General features: G+C 46.5%; 1 protein-coding gene across 1 annotated transcript in view; it reads right to left on the minus strand.

Moving 5' to 3' along the window:
* ADGRB1 (adhesion G protein-coupled receptor B1) overlaps nt 1–13,543 on the minus strand; it is a 340,537-nt gene that overhangs the window by 228,788 nt on the left and 98,206 nt on the right. The gene's annotated exons all lie outside the window — the stretch shown is intronic.

Genomic DNA, 13,543 nt, shown 5'->3' on the forward strand with positions numbered 1-13,543 from the left:
TCGAGTTACGTACCGCTCAGGATACATAACCTTCAGGTTAGGAACCCAGCAAGCGCGGAATGCCTGCAGATGCACTCAGTCTCGCCACGCGTGTGTGCAGAAGCGGTGCCTCTGCCTACGGACTTTTCGGGTTGCGGACAGACCCCCAGAATGAATTTAATTTGTATCCGGAGGGTTGACTGTATAATAATTGTTTTATGAAGCGGCTGTTTTAAAGTTGCATATTCAGTAAAAATATATATATATATTAAAAACCTAGATGGTTTTTTCAAGCCCTGGGTCTAGCATGGCAGAGTTTTCCACCAGTTTGGAATTTCTGAGTAATCATTAGAAATAACTGTGCCTGTAAAGCAGAAGGAGAAACAACGAAATGCAAGGTACATTTATCAGCACAACCCTATCACACATTTCTATTATAAAGCAATTCCTGTAATAAGCCTTTAGCCCAGTTTAATGGGCATGCAATGGAAGGCTAGGATTTGCAGCGACAAAAGGAGGGATCTCTGATTTGATATCAGGAAGTGAGATAGCAAGGAAAGGTGATGGTCAGGGCCTCCTGCCAGCTGCGAGCATGTATGAATTCTGACTGCACTGGCAGGCACAGCTTTGCTTTGTAAATTTGCCCAGGTCAGAGACCTGGCACTCAGCGCTGGTTTGGACACCAGTCGCCCTGTCAGCTTCCAGCTTGTAAACAGCCAAAGCCCTGCGGATTATTTTGATGACAGCAAACTGGTGGTTCCCGAGGAAGAAGGATCGGAGTTCTGTGGATGCTAGTCTATCCGAGCATTTATGGGAACGCCTGTCACAAGCTGCCCAAGAACAGGATCTGCAGGACTGATCCTGGCTAGAGGGTAGAGGAGGCCAGCCTGGAAGCCACAAGGAAGTGGGTGATTTCTAGCGGGGTCAACGGCCACAGAGCAAAACTGAATTCTTAACCAAAGGAAGCAAACTCATTCACACCACTCTTGTTGCTTTGAGAACGTCCTGCTAGTCCTTCATTGCAGGGGGTTAGGTTTGATGACCCTTTGGGTCCTTCCAACCCTACAATTCTATAATTCTATCATTTTAAAATATATATATATATGGTTTTTCAAATTAAAAGTTTACAATCACAAACATACAACATAGACCATAAAAACAAGATTCCACAGAATCTCCTGGACTTCCCTCCTTCCCTTTGTGGGTCCTATCGTTAATCATTTCCTCCTGCATCTTTTAGAATAATCCAAATCTTTTACATCTCCATTATATCCAAAATTCACCATTAAACTACAAGTGTTATTCCAATCCTACTAACGATTTTAGCTGTTTACAATGGTTTTTAATATAAAATTTCCCCATTCCTTATTGAAATTTTGGTCTTCCTGATTTCTGATTCTTTCGGTCATTCTTGCCATTTCGTCATAATCCATCCACTTCATCTGCCATTCTTCTCTGGTCGGGCCTTGGTCCTCTTTCCATCTATGATTCTGCCTTAACTCCGTTCACCGGCCTCTCATCTCACTCTTCATCCAGAAACCTCCTGCAGACATATGGTCGATCAGGGTCGGGGAACCTTTATTCAGCCCAAAGGCTGCATTGCCCTCTCGGCAACCTTAGGGGAGGGTGTCACATGACAGGGGTGGGAGGAGCCAGCGGCAGAACTGAGCAAACAATGAATGCTTCTCAAAAGCCACCCAACTGATGGAGTTGCAGGCTGGGGGGAGGTATAGGTGAGTGAAACCAGCAGAGGCAGCAGTCCCTAGTCCTACATAAGAAAATACGAAGAACCCACTAGATCAAGCCAAAGCGCCATCTAATAACTCGTTCTGCTCTCACATTCGCCAACCAGATCCCTGCGGGGAATCCAAGTACAAGAGCTCTCCCCCCCATTGGCAATTCCCAGAAACTGGTATTCAGAGGCATACTGCCTCCAACAGTGGAGGGCGAACACAGTGGTACCTCCGGTTGCAGATGGGATCCATTCCAGAGCTTCAGTCGGATCCTGAGGTTTCTGCAACCGGAGGGGCCGCTTCTGCACATGCACACGCAGTGGTAGAGCACCATGTTGGGTTTCTTTAAGATGGCTTCACTCGGTGGTTGTCAGGATGTTGTCAGCAGCTCCTGGCTGGTTGCCCAGGAAAGCATAAAGACAAAGAAAGGTTTCTTGTGGTCCTTTTTTTAATTCAAACTTCACAGAGAGAGGCCCAGCCTCTTGGATGATGGCGTAGTCCCGAGTGAATCACCACCCCCTGTCTCTCCCAGTTCCTCATTCCTCATTCTCGTCATCTCCTCTAGAGGTGCTGCTAAGCCCCCCTCTGTCTTTGAGCTCTTTGCTCTCCTACATTTAAGGCTCACCGGGTTCTGGGAGATGGAGGGTCTGGAATGTTTTCTAATGACAACGTGTCAGCCGGGTGTTGTTCTGGCTCTCTCATGATTTCCCAGCTTTTCCCCTCATCTGCCTCTGAGCTGAGACCTCCCTCAAACCCCTGTTGCAAATCTATACTGTCTTCCTCCTCCTCCTCCTCCCTGGAAGGGTCAGGATGGGGAGGCGGTCTCCCCCATCCCTCCTCTGCCCAGCCTCTGACAGTATCCATTGATAGTCTAATCCACTAGAAATAGCTAGGGTTAGTTCTGACCACTTTGATCTGCAGAACTGACACTGTTACAGGTCCCGCAAAATACCCGTTCTGCATTTGTAAGAACTCAATCTTTCAGTGTGGCGGCAATGAAACTTTGGAACTCCCTGCCTATTGATATCAGGCAGGCGCCTTCAGTGTGCTCTTTTTGGCAACTGCTAAAAACATTTTTTGCACAGATGAGCCTACCCAGATGTTCAGAAAGTTTGTGGTAAGTTTTAATCTGAAGAAGTGTGCATGCACATGAAAGCTCGTACCATTGATAAACTTACAGTAGTTGGTCTCTAAGGTGCTACTGGAAGGATTTTTCTTTCCTAGGTTAACTTTTTGTTATTGATTGTTATTAATTCTTCTTATTGGTAATTTTACTGCCCCCCCCCCATTTTTGTAGACCACTTTGAGGTTTTCTTTTACAATCAAGCAGTGTATACGTTTAACGAAATAAATCAGTAGTTTCCCATTGATTTTTCTTCACTTAGCCATCCCTTCTCTCCCTCTAGCTCTATTCTCCTCGATTATGCCTTCTTTTTTAAGTGGGGGGGACTACTGTATATTCCTGCATATAAGACTACTTTTTAACCCAGGAAAATCTTCTCAAAAGTCTGGGGTCGTCTTATATGCTGGATCGTATTTCTTATACGGCGAGTATATCCCAAACTCTATATTTTAACTGGAAAAGTTGGGGGGTCGTATTATACGCGCAGTTGTCTTATACGCCAGAATATACAGTACTTATGGAGAATTGCCCACTCCAGTCATTCTGATGACGGTACATTGGTAAGTTCCCAAGCAAACCAGCTGAGCCAGATCGAGTTGCTTTATTGCTAACTTGGTAGCCATCCATACCCTAAGTCAGTAAGCATTCATTTAGCTGGATGGGTCACGTGGGGGCCACAACGACTATCTTACTTAATGAAGTGTGCTACCATGCAGAATTGTTATGGCATGGTTTTGAACTCTGAGCAAAACACAGAGGCCCGGCAACGTATATGTAATTGCGGCATGCAGTGTTCAGAGCATGTCCCATCCCATTAGGGCTGCATTAGGAAGCCATTAAGACTTAGAACGCTGATGAGCAGGATATGTAAATAGGTCGGGCCTGTGTCCTGCGCATAGAAACTAAAAATAAGATGTGTGGGCAGGCACAGAGGAGCGGGGGGGGGGAGTCCCTTTTGGATTAATAAATCAGAGCACTGTGGGGCTCAATATGGCATCACCCGGGTCAAGGGAGACATCACAGCCCACCTGGACTGATTTTCCCCGTGGAGAGCTGTGGAAGAGCATTTTAAGGAGAAGCTACTTGATTTGCACTTTTCGAGCCAATACGCAACCCAAAACAAAACTGTCCTTTGAAAGCCACACTTCTTCAGATTTTGTATTTCAGCTCTTGCGGCAAGTAACATGCTCAAAAATTCCTATATCAGGGGAAAGCTGCGCATGAAAATGTGTACATTATGATGTGCAAAAATGCATCAAAATAGGGAAAATGCAAAAAAAAAATGTGCATATTGGGCAAAACAGCATACACAAATGTGTGTATTAGAAGAAATTCACACTAAGATGAATCTTCACAAGGGCTTTTTGAGAACATGGAAACTGATGTGGAGATGCGGGGAACTGAACTTAAAAGTGGAACAAATTAAAAAGGTAAAGGTACCCCTGACCATTAGGTCCAATCGCGGACGACTCTGGGGTTGCACGCTCATCTCGCTCTATAGGCCGAGGGAGCCTGCGTTTGTCTGCAAACAGCTTCCGGGTCATGTGGCCAGCATGACAAAGCCGCTTCTGGCGAACCAGAGCAGTGCACGGAAACACCGTTTACCTTCCCACCAGAGTGGTACCTATTTATCTATTTGCACTTTTACGTGCTTTCGAACTGCTAGGTTGGCAGGAGCTGGGACTGAACAACGGGAGCTCACCCTGTCGCGGGGATTCGAACCGCCGACCTTCTGATCGGCAAGCCCTAGGCTCTGTGGTTTAGACCACAAATTAGAAACAGAGAAACTGAAAGATTTATCCATCCTGCCGTCTGAGCTGTACCACTTCATAGCGCAGGTGGGGTCGCACCTGATGAAATGTTCCATTGCGGAAAACCAGTTCTACATACAGAAGACGAAAGATCAAGGTGTTGGCTAGGCTTGGCCATGTATCCCTGCCATCTTGCATTGAGTATTCAGCCATGCTGGGACCCCACCCCCGGAAGCCTAAAGTGGCACATTCCAGACACTCTTTCAGCACCTCTTCTAGGCCTAATGCATACATTGGGGGAAATAACAACAGCAGCAAAAGGCATTATATGTAGGTAAATTACTTGTCAAAAAATGTGTATATCAATCAAAACAGCGTACACAAATTCCAAGTCCTGAAGGCCAGGTTGAGACATCTTGAGGGTCGCATGTGTCCTGCAGGCCTGCAGGTCTCCACCCTTTTCATCGGTAAAAGATCTGGAGATTGGCTCCTTTAAAATAATGGAAGTGGAAAATTCAGGGCAGGGGCCTCAGAAGATCGTTTTGGGGTGGGTGGGTGATGTCTCCCATCTACAGTACATCCCCTGCCCCCATGGCCCCAGCTCTGCTAGCATTAAACCACCGCTCTAAAGACTGTGCACTGATTTCTCTCCACTCTCATTTCCACCCCGGTATCCTGCTGCAAAAGCACCTGGGAGGAATTGTCTCCATTGCCCGAGTCCGAGAGGGTGTTAAATAACACTGAACTTGGAAAGAATGACACCAAACCGAGCAGTTAAGCTGTTTGCCGTGGCGCTGCTCATTAAATTACACATAAAAGTCCCCTCATAGCAATAATGGAAGTAGTTGCCTGTGAAACTCCCTAGCGAAATTGGGTGTAAATTCCACCTCTCGTCTCCGTGGAGAACCAATGGGACAGTCGGCAGGTAACTGCTGATATTTCCGCATTGTTATCATGTTCATAAGCTATTGAGCAGGGAACAGAAGCAAGGCCTTTCGTTTTCTTCCTTCCTGCCCCCTCCTTTATATCTCACAAAAAGGAAATATATTTTATTAAAATGCTGGAAAGGCAGCTCAGATTGGAAAAACATTTTTTAGGAGACATCTGAAGGCAGCCCTGTTTAGGGAAGCTTTTAATGTTTAATAGATTATTGTATTTTAATACTTTGGCCACCTCATGAGAAGAGAAGACTCCCTGGAAAAGACTCTGATGTTGGGAAAGATTGAGGGCACTAGGAGAAGGGGGTGACAGAGGACGAGATGGTTGGACAGTGTAAGACAGGAGTGCCTGGCGTGCTCTGGTCCATGGGGTCACAAAGAGTCAGACACGACTAAACGACTAAACAACAACAACAACAATTTTAATGTTCTATTGGAAGCCGCTCAGAGTGGCTGGGGAAACCCAGCCAGATGGGCGGGGTATAAATAATAAATTATTATTATTATTATTATTATTATTATTATTATTATTATTATTATTATTATTCTGCCTTCTCTCACTGTGAGGTGGTGCCCATGTTAATAATAATAATAATAATAATAATAATAATAATAATAATAATAATAATAATTTATTTATACCCCGCCCATCTGGCCGGGTTCCCCCAGCCACTCTGGGCGGCTTCCAACAAAATATTAAAATACAGAAATCCATCAAACATTAAAAGCTTCCCTAAACAGGGCTGCCTGCCTTGAGATGCCTTCTAAAGGTCTGGTAGTTGTTGTTCTCTTTGACCTCTGGTGGGAGGGCATTCCACAGGGTGGGTGCCACTACCGAGAAGGAAGTGGCACCCACATTATCATAATGCAATTATTTACTACGTATGCTCATTGTAGACCTGGCATGAAGAACCTGTGGCCAAATTTGTCATTTTCAGTTTCAGCTGCTCATTTTTCCAATCTGAGCTTTAGTTTCCCACATTTCCACATCAGCTTTTTGAGGGTTTTCCTTTTTTTAACATATGCATGAAAACCCGTCAGATTTTTACTGCAAATTTCTCCCAATATACACATTTGTATGCAATTCTCCTTAATATACACATTTTTGCGAAGCAAGTCTCCCTAACAGGGCTTATTTTGTATGCTACTTTCACTGTTTTCATGTGTGGGTGTGTATACACATCACCCCAGCCTATGTCCACATTACTTGGCCAGAGAATTCACTGCAAAAATTCAGAGAGGTGCAAAATTTGAAGGAGGGCTGTGCTTCAGTCCTTGTACCATTTCAGAAAGTGCAAATTAGTTCGGTTCACCTTTCAAGGTGGACTGAATTGAAATCTTGTCTCTTGGAGAAGGCGATGGGTGAGCAGAATTAGGGCAGGTCGGCTGATTGAGGTGGGCTGTGCCAGGTTTACCACTCAACAAGTTAAGCAGCCCCAAACATGGGAATTTAAGCGGCTGACTTGTGCAAAGTCAGGTCATTAGTCCATCTAGTTGAATGTTGTCTGCACAGATTGAAAATGGCTCTTTGCTCTCTTCAAACAGGGCTCTTTCCCAACCCTACCTGAAAATGGCGGGGACTGAGCCCAAGAGCTTCAGCGTACAGATTCCTCTAAAATAAAGTAACAACAACAACAAGAACAACAACAACAACAACAATTTATTCTTTATACCCCACCCATCCTGCTGGGTTTCCCCAGCCACTCTGGGCGGCTCCCAACAGAACACTAATAACATGATAAAACATCAAACATTAAAAACTTCCCTAAACAGGGCTGCCTTCAGATGTCTTCTAAAAGTCAGATAGTTGTTTATTTCCTTGACATCTGGTGGGAGGGCATTCCACGGGAAGGGAGCCACTGCCGAGAAGGCCCTCTGCCTGGTTCTCTGTAACCTCACTTCTCTCAGGGAGGGAACTGCTAGAAGGCCCTCAGAGCTGGACCTCAGTGTCTGAACGATGGGGGTGGAGATGCCTCAACAGGGATACTGGGCTGAGGCCATTTAGGGCTTTAAAGGTCAGCACCAACACTTTGAATTGTGCTCATAAATGTACTGGGAACCAATATAGGTCTTTCAGGACCGGTGTTATATGTTCACAGCGGCAGCTCCCAGTCACCAGTCTAGCTGCCGCATTCTGGATTAGATATAGTTTCTGGGTCACCTTCAGCTTGCAATGCATGTTCTCAAGCACTGATTCATCCAGAAATAAAATAAGATTCCAGTCCTCATGGAATCTTTTCCCTACATCTTGTGATAGTGAATCCTATGAATTGTGTGGGGGAAAAATATCTCATCTGTCCTGAATCTCCCACTATTTACTCTTTTTTTGGGGGGGGGGAGTGTGATTATAAGCTTCTGTGGGGAGCTCCTCCTGATGACTGGCAGCCATGGCAAGAGCTCCATGGAAGGCAGCAAGTTCCCCTTCCCCCAAATTCCCACCCTATTTCACCTGAAGCAAACGTTTGAGACAACTCGGCCGAATTCTGAGGGAAGCAAAGAGTGCTGAGAAGAGTAGCATAATTTCCTTTTGGGGGTGGAATGTGGGTCCTCAGGCCTTGTTCAGAGTCTAATGGTAGGCTAGCTCCTCTAGAATAAAGATGGACTTCAATGTGTCCATAGGAAACCTAAGGAGATGCCATACATGAGTCAGGACGTGGGTCCAGCCAGCCCAGTGCTATCTACACTGACTATGATTCTCCAGAATCTCTCCCATTCCCACCAGGAGATGCTAGAGCAGCCATGGGCAAACTTGGCCCTCCAGATGTTTTGAGACTACAATTCCCATCATCCCTGACCACTGGTCCTGTTAGCTGGGGATGATGGGAGTTGTAGTCCCAAAACATCTGGAGGGCCGAGTTTGCCTAAACCTGTGCTAGAGACTGAAACTGGGACAAGAAGCAGAAGAAGGAGAGAAGAACAGAGATAGGGAACAGGAAGCAGAAGTCCATCTCACTCAGGATTATCCACAATGCAACTCTCTGAGGTTTGGTGGTGCCAGGGTATAAATCTAGGACTTTCTGCGGGCACAGATGAGCACAGACACCCCGATCATGTGCTCTGATTGTAAAGGGAACTTGAAGGTTCCTGCTAAGATTTCAGAATGTCGAGGAAGAGCTAGCTAGGGAATAGGGGATTTATCTTTCCCTCCCGATACTGGAAGGCTCACACCAACCCCATGCAAAATATATGAGAGTAGCTCTGGCATCTGGCTGGGCAGAGTCCCCTGACTTCCCAGCCTTCTGCTGCATCTGCACTGCGCTCGGATAATGGCTTGTTTTACTGACACTCTGCGGAGAGCCCGGCCACCCCACTCCCGACACACCATCTGCTTTCAGATCCAGAGACGGGAGCCGAGGAAGGGAGAGGAAGGGGGCACCTGGAAAAGAAAGCGCAGCCCTCCCGTTCTCCATATTTGCACACCGGGGATTCCTTAATACAGATCCTTCTATATTCAGAGCTGTTTGGTTTGACATTCTTTCTTGGCTTGATCTATTTTAGTGGTTCCCAAACTTTTTGGGCCACCCCCAACTTTGGAGCCCAGTTCTTCCTGCCCCATCAACTTAAAAGCATTCTTCAGAACAGCAGCTAGCACAACCAACTAAGTATGATAACAACACAATAAAATTCGAAGGAGCAACAATTAATTGCACATGTATTCAAAACCCAGTTAAAACTCTTTAGTTGAATTTATTCAACAAAACTGATGAATCTGATCCAATGATGCCAGCTTTCAAAGTCTGATCGTCACCTCCAGATCCCCCTGCCACCCCCTGCCTCTTAACACCCCACTGCGTAATTCCAATGAATGACATATATTGTGGATCCTTTGCCTTGTGATGCACTCACAAAAACACCTTCTGCTTTAATCTTTTAGCATTGTAACTTTTGTATGCTTTAAAGTAGGGCTGTGATTCTGCCCCGCCCCCTCGATTTTACTGTTCTACCATTTCATAAAATGCTTGCAGGTTTTCAACGATCAAGAGGTGTATAAATTTTAAGGAAAAAAATAAATAAGATAAACAAGGAGGGGCAGCAACTGCAGGAAATAAACACCCAGGTACATATTTCCAAAATGTATGTGTAATACCTTTCAATACCAGTTCCTGGAAATCACAGGAGGGGAGAATGTTCCTCTTGTGCTTGGGTTTCCCACAGGCATTTGAGTGGCCACTAAGAAGCGGATAATGAACTAGATGAGCCATTGGCCTGATCCCGGAGGTTCAGAAGGAGACACATAACAAGCAGCGGTGCAGGCTGGTCCATTGCAGAAAGGGGGATACCACCCGCCAACCTCAGTATGTCCACAGCCAGCCTCCACCTGTCTGTCTTCCTACCTACAACAACCAGTCTAGGGGGTGGCACTGTCAATTAGCTGCCCCCTCCTTGGTATCAAGGCTCATCCATACTCAGCTCTTTGCACAGCACTTTCTAGGTCCGGGGTTCCCAAACATGGGTCTCCAGCTGTTTTTGGACTACAACTCCCATCATCCCTAGCTAGGAGGACCAGTGGCCGGGGGTGATGGGAATTGTAGTTCCCAAATAGCTGGAGACCCAAGTTTGGGAAATACCACTTTAAAGTGCTGTGTCCGAGCTTCCCCTGCGGAAACTCACTCTTTAATGCGGAATTGGAACAAATAGCAATCTGAATTTTCTGCAGATTGCTGTTTTCTCCGATTTAGTGGTAAAGACGAGGTTTTCGTGGGGAAAAGTGCCCACGAAAAAAAATGTCCCAGATACAGTGGACCTGGGCTTGGAAATGTGCCATACAAGCACGTCTGGATGAGTCTGGATGAGCTCTTTGTGTTGCACTTGTAGAAATCAGCAGGGGGGGGGGAAGGTGAAACTAGACTTTGCTGCCTCCCCATCATTGGTCTCCACCAATTTTGGCCTCCCTGCCTTCTGCCCTGCCAGTCCCAATGGGCATCAGCCGGGCCCCCGCACTGCCATACAGTTTTCCTGCATGGCTGCTAGTGGTACTTAAGTACAGAAACCGTTTTGCCTGCCATTGGCTCTGGCTGCACCTTTCATTGACTCTGGCGCCACCTAGTGATGGGCTCCCTGCCCTCCACCCTATCAGCCCCAGCCACTACTAAATTAAAGCTGCCATTTTCAGACAACAGATTTAATTGCTTTTAAGTCCTTAGGGCCCACCCAAAAGATAATGGGGAGGGCTGGGGACATGTTGGGGCAACTGAGAAGGAGGAAACCGCCCTACGCGCAGGCAAGGCAATTTCAGCTCCTTTTCCTGCTTCCAGCAGCTAAAACTTACATCCCATCAACTTGCTATTTCTGTGTTAATAACACGCTGTTGTGATGTCACAGCAAAAATCCAAAAAGCCTTTTAAAGCATCTCAACAGATAATGGCCGGCCAAGCAGCTCTCCAGGCTACTGTTTATCTCTCAGATAAGCTGCATGTACAGCCAAAAGTCAACATCTCTGCTAACTGAGAGATGCACACCAGGCCCCACCATCTCGCGGAGCCAGCAGCAGCCTCCCTAAAGGGCCTTCTCATCCATTCAAACAAACACCACCTGCTGCTTTTGTGTACTGCAGGCACAAAAACATTTACCCCCCAAAGCTGGCATCAAGTCTTGCCTTAAGGTCTGGAAGAGACCTGCGCCAGCACAGAGGCAATCAGAACATCCTGTTAGAGATGCTACCGTGGAGCAGCAGCTAAAGCGAGATTAGGATGCTCAGGAAAAGACTTTGCTAGGAGGAGAGAGAGAGAGAGAGAGAGAGAGACCTTTGTAGAATTCTCTGTTGGAAGGAGATTCAGTCCAACAAGGAGGATAATGCATAAAGTTTTGCTTTGGCTTCATTTTTGGAGGGTTTCTAAAAATTGTTTTTAATTATTTTAACTGTTTTCAATTTGTGTAGGGTTTTTTGTTGTTGTCAATGAGAGATGTGTCTAGGAAGAGAGGAGCTAACGAGAGCAGAACAGGGCTAGGGCTAGGGCAGGCATCCCCAAACTTCGGCCCTCCAGATGTTTTGGACTACAGTTCCCATCTTCCCCAACCACTGTTCCTGTTAGCTAGGGATCATGGGAGTTGTGGGCCAAAACATCTGGAGGGCCTGGGCTAGGGCTAGAAGAGTGGTTAAGGGTAGGAGGAGGTACAGTGGGGGAGGTGGGGCAGGCCGGATAAGGGGCACATAACACAGGCACTTGGTGAATGTGTCACATGCCAACTCCTCCTCCAATGTGGGGAATTTCAGGTGCCCTGTCAGCCAGTCCTTGGGTTTGCAGGTGCTGTTGCTGAATGCCAGGTCGGCTCTGAGTAAGACCTCTCTCATCCATGATCCAGTTATGGATGAGGAGGCTGATCTGGTCTGTATCAATGAGACCAGGGTGGGTGAGCAGGGTGGAGTTGGTCTTTACCCAACTGTGGAGCATCAGCAGCGTAGACTCGAGGGTCAGGGAGGGGAAGTTGCTGTGGTCTTTAGAAATTCTCTCTCTCTCTCTCTCTCTCTCTCTCTCTCTCTCTCTCTCTTTCCTTCTGGGACGGATCTAGAGTGTGTGTTCCTGGCATTGGGCATTTGAGACAGATTGGGGGTTCTGCTGGCTCAGAAGCGGTGCTGAGGACTCCCAGATTGCTGGTTTTGAGGGACATCAACATCCATGCCCAGGTGACTGGCTCTGTGTTGACTAAAGACTCCATGGTTGCCATGATGATCATGGGCAAGGGTCAGCAAATGTTTTAAGCAGGGGGCCGGTCCACTGTCCCTCAGACCTTGTGGGGGGACTATATATTTTTTGGGGGGTGAACAAATTCCTATGCCCCACAAATAACCCAGAAATGCATTTTAAATAATAGGACACTGTTTTTACATGAATAGAATGTGTGCTTTAATTTAAAATGCATCTCTGGGTTATTTGTGGGGCAAAGGAATGATGAAAAAGTTTGCTGACCCCTGATATAGAATAAGGTTACCAGATCTTTTTCAATGACTCCAGGGAAACTTGTATTGTTCACTACGTACATGTGAAAGCTGAGAAAGCTGTAAATCCGGGGACTGTCCCTGGGAAAGGGGGGTGCCTGGTAACCTTAATATAGAAGAATGCATAAAATGAGGAAATTCTGCATGGAAAACGGTATGGGAGGCAATACATGCTAACCTCAGTGGAAAAAATAAAATGAATTCTGGAATTTAAACTCTCCCCCTCACTATAGTAGTAAAGGTAAAGGTAAAGGGACCCCTGACCATTAGGTCCAGTCGTGACCGACTCTGGGGTTGCGGCGCTCATCTCATGCTATTGGCCGAGAGAGCCGGTGTACAGCTTCCAGGTCATGTGGCCAGCATGACAAAGCTGCTGCTGGCGAACCAGAACAGTGCACGGAAACACCAGTTACCTTCCCGCAATAGCTTAAAATTTAAAGACTTTGAATCATAGAATCATAGAGTTGGAAGAGACCACAAGGGCCATCCAGTCCAACCCCCTGCCAAGCAGGAAACACCATCAAAGCATTCCTGACAGATGGCTGTCAAGCCTCCGCTTAAAGACCTCCAAAGAAGGAGACTCCACCACACTCCTTGGTAGCAAATTCCACTGCCAAACATCTCTTACTGTCAGGAAGTTCAGTGCTAAAACACCCAAATCTAGATCATCCACCCAGCAAGCTGCAAAGCTCATTCGGTGCATCTTCTACACAACTCCAGTCTTTCTTTCCAAAACGTCAACACAGCTGGAGAACATAGCTGCCAAGTTATCCCTTTTTTAAGGGATTTTCCCTTATGCTGAATAGGCTTCCTCACGAGAAAAGGGAAAACTTGGCGGCTATGCTGGAGAAGGCTCCCATGGGATTGTGTTGCCCTATTCAGCTGCCTAATTGGCCTCTATGGTTTGGCCAGCCCTGAGACCATAGGCAAATTTAGAGCAGCCATTTCTAATGGCATGTCTGCAGAGCAAGAGTTAACCCATTTCGAAGAACTGATTTTCTGTAGGAGGTAAGACAGCTTTCACCAACCAAGTGCCTTCCAGATGCTTGGGACTTCAACTTCCATCAGCCCCGGCCAGCATG

This window comes from Zootoca vivipara, chromosome 8 (assembly GCF_963506605.1).
Source record: "Zootoca vivipara chromosome 8, rZooViv1.1, whole genome shotgun sequence".
Classification (NCBI taxonomy): Eukaryota; Metazoa; Chordata; class Lepidosauria; order Squamata; family Lacertidae; genus Zootoca; species Zootoca vivipara.